The 4,004-nt window shown below is 39.1% G+C and overlaps 1 pseudogene; it reads right to left on the bottom strand.

Annotated features, from left to right (window-relative positions):
* Nucleotides 1–346: 346 nt before the first annotated feature.
* Nucleotides 347–2,079, bottom strand: LOC149236596 (monocopper oxidase-like protein SKU5 pseudogene; annotated as a pseudogene).
* Between the last annotated feature and the right edge of the window lie 1,925 nt (nucleotides 2,080–4,004).

The following is a 4,004-nucleotide window of genomic DNA, read 5'->3' on the forward strand; positions in this document are numbered from 1 at the left end:
TTTGGTGAGAGTGGATGCAAACCTACCTCATCCCTTGGTGAATTCATCCATAATTCGTCCATGCACTTATTGATTTCCAATTATATTTTGGAGGCCCGATTCAGTGTTGTAGTCGATCTTCTGGATGCCATCATCTCAACCATTTCCAGTGTTTGTATCAACATGTAATCTTTGATTCCATAATAATAAAATAAGCTTGAGAATTTACTGCATGTGTTTATTTGGCTATCCTGAGTTGAAGTTCTTATATATTTTGCCGCTTATTTCTTGTTGCAATTGTGTAGTTCAATTAAGAAATTTATGGCTTCATTAATTAGTAGCGAAATCCCAAGAAATGTGTCAAAATTCATAACTGGGATATTAGAAAAGCTTCATCCCTTCTATTGTAAGTTCCTTCATTGTCCTTGGTCCAATCTCCATAGTCCATCCCGACAACAAAAAAAGTATAGCTACCCATGTGATAACTTTGTGTAGTTGCATCGTTATTTTGTAGAATGATTTCCGTGAATCCTCTATAGGTGCCATTACTTATTGACGTATCAACCTTTGGTGGCCTGTTCACTAGTTTGTCTGGGAAATTAATCTTGATGACTCTAGTTAGATTAAAATAATCAGCAAGCTTGAGTGGAGTTGCAGGAGCTTCGTAAGAGTTCCCATTCAAAGTGCAACGTTGTTTCCCATTGATCAATTCTGGTGGTTTGTTTTTTACAAAGGCCTAAGTGACATTGATCTGTCCATATTTAAAAGACCCTTGTGGGTTAGGCCTAAGATCCCCGACAGATACATTCCACCTAATAGATCTTGCTTGGTTCATAGAGAAGTATTTGTCATAAAAATCTTCTGTACTAGTTGGAAGATGCCCTTTGGTCTTACCTTTAGAATCGGAATAATGCAGTATCACCACACCCATGACATTGAACCAAGTAGTTTCACTTGCCACCATGTTACAATCACTGCTTCCACTTGGGTCCATCGTTACCAGGAACGAGTAAAACTGACTAGCATGAATATCCAAGTTCGTGTAATTTTGCTGTGATGTATAGGATCCTTCTGTTTCTGCAAACAATAAATTATGATTCTGAATTCTGAAGTTTAGAGAAGTTGAAATCCCAACATTGTGAACCCTCATATAATACGTTTTCGCAAGTTGAACATTGAATATCTCGTAACCAATACCAGCAGAGATCGACTTATTGTAACATTAGGGCCCTCTCCATTAAAATAAACTCCATCAGGCATTTCAAGGTCCCTGTCAACATCAAGGATTGCTCGCAAATCTTTGTGACTCCTTGTATACCAGTCATCAATAAAGATTGTGAAATCTCCTTCAGAAGTTCCAAAGGGTACACAAATCACTAGGCGATGGTTAACTCTGAACCCTCCTGCTGCCCTCTGAATGTAAAAGAAACTATCAACCCGATCTCTGGCCTGAAAACTATAGGTCCAGTTCCATTCTACAGGAATAGGACAATTGGTCCCAGATACACCATCTTGCCAAGGATTTCTTCGATTCTGCAAACCATTCCATGTGATCAGAAGTGGCTCATCCAAATTGTTCATAACATTTATTGCAAAATTCCAAGTGGTTGGCAGGTTGACCCAGAGTCCAAGAAACTGCTCATTAATCGTAATCACACTTGTTAGAAGATTGTTGGACCTTCCATTGTTGTATTACTGTTTAACACACCTATTTACACGCTTTTCAAGATTTCTGTTAGAGTCAATATGTCCTAGACTTTCTCTCTTAATAGGACTACCTTCAATGGACCATCCTCCTAATCTCTGTTCCATAAGATCTACAAGAAAACCTGCTTTTGCAATTTTATCTCTTCTATGGCCATTCACATCAGTCTCCAACCCACTTCCACAAAGATCATACTCCAGATTCAAAATCGAACATTCCTTATATTGAATAAAGTACTCCAAACAATGCCCATCTATAACCTCAGCTGGTATGTCATGCGCGGTCCTAAAGAACCTCTCCTTGAGTGTAGATTTAGGGACCAAATATATCTGGTCTTTATAGAAAATGACCTCATCTTCTACCCTGTACCTGTCATCTTGGATGAGACTGTCCATTAATTTGCAGGTAAACTTCTTTTTGGAGTATTCTACTAGGAGGTGGGCTCTCCAATCTTTGGTCATTTTCGTGAGTGTGCATATGTCAATGTCAACGTTCTTCTTGCATTTTGTACCCAACTCATAAGCTTGTATGTTGCTACTTGATTCCCCATGAAAATCCTTTTTGAGCATTATTTTGTCCATCTTCACAAAATGTGATTCCAGAATTATATTTCATGTCTTTCTTCCCCTTTAGACAAAGCCTCAAGTTATTGTTGCAACCTCTCAGAGATATCGTTTGGCAAAAATGTTTCACCTTGCATGTAAATGGGCCTCTCTAAAATATTAATGTGCATACTGCCTGACTGATTGACTTTTCACTTATGATTTGGTGGAATTCAATGTTCCGTTCATATTCTTGCCTTTTTAGAGCCTTCAACGCTTCAAAGTATCTGCATCATTCCATTGATCTTGCAATTGCCTCAAATCAAAGTTCAAGCCACCAAATTCTTTCTCAATGGCTTGCACATTCTTTTCTGCTTTAAAAGCCTGCTTTTTTAGGGAATCCAATTCCTGATCCATAAGCTTACTACGTTCTTGAATTTTATCAATGTGGTTAAATGTCTCTTGAAGTTTAGAATGAGATCCTGTAGCTACACATAGTTGTGAAAATTTCAAAACTGAAACCGTATTCCAGCAACTAGAAATCATTCTTCCGATTGTTAATTAATTTAACAATTTATTTGCTACGACAAACACTGAATAAATCACACTGCAACCTTCACAAATAAAACTGCGGAAACAATAGCGCTGGAAACTAAGAAAATACTAGTGCACACATAAAAATGACATCGTTATTTTTGGAAAATGTCCCCGGAAAAACCCAACTTGGAAAAAACGGTGCAACAACTGAGGGTTTTATTATTAAGCAACAGTGAAATATGAGTACAATCCATGGATGCCCAACTAACAATCCAAACAACAATTAAATCTGTCCAAAATTACCTAAGGGAATTTCCCTTCCTCCACAAGCAACCCCAACACAACTTTCCTTCAGAAAACTCATCTTGTTGGACCCTCTACGTCAGCTTCTGCGTAATGCTTGCGCAGACCCTTGGACATCTAAGCCTGAAAATGCCTCTGATAAAGTTGTTTTGCCTGTCTCTGCTGAGGAAACTAATTCTCTGGCCTTCTGGAAGACTTTCCCGGCCTCTGGATGCTGAATCAATTTTTCCTCCAGCCAAATCGAGTTGTTCTTTGGAAGTAATTGCGCAGTCCTCTGTGTTGCCTCACTGAGAATAACTCAACCCCTTGCTACTGCCTCTCCGGATCTGGAAAAATTCCTACGAATCACTGTCTCTGCCCCTCACTGACTTTGCTTCGATTTCTGGCTCTCCGTCAACTACCGCTGCTCTCTAGAAATCGATCTGCAAAAGAAATCGAACTGCTAAAGTGTCTTCTCCAAGTGCCCATCAACTTCTTCGTATAATCCTCTGTTGGGACTCCAATGACCAAGATTAAATCTTAATCAAGGGCTAGGATCATCTTGAAATCGATCATTGTGAGTTTCTAGACCATTCTCACCTTGATTTAATTAATTCTGATTAATTAACCATATTCCCTAAGTTTAGACTTATGAAATCTTTAAAAATTGGTTAATAATCTAATTAAACCATCTCTAGGTGGAATTTCTAGAAACGATTTCTGGGTTTTGATCTCATGTATTCTAGTATCTCCACCAAATTTCGTGGCTAGAGCACATCCGATCCTACAAAAACTGGCACTCCCTCTTAGCGAGGACTGTGTTCTAGTGTTGCACACCCTGCCACAATACTCCGTCTTTGTATCATCTCTTGTCACGCTGCTGATGTCTAGCCATTGTGACCTCCTGCCACTACCCACCAACCACTGCGCAACTCTGATGTTGCATCTGTGCTGTTGCT

This window comes from Pinus tabuliformis, chromosome 8, assembly GCF_031772625.1.
Source record: "Pinus tabuliformis cultivar Carrire ecotype Pingquan chromosome 8, CPIR1, whole genome shotgun sequence".
Lineage (NCBI taxonomy): Eukaryota > Viridiplantae > Streptophyta > Pinopsida > Pinales > Pinaceae > Pinus > Pinus tabuliformis.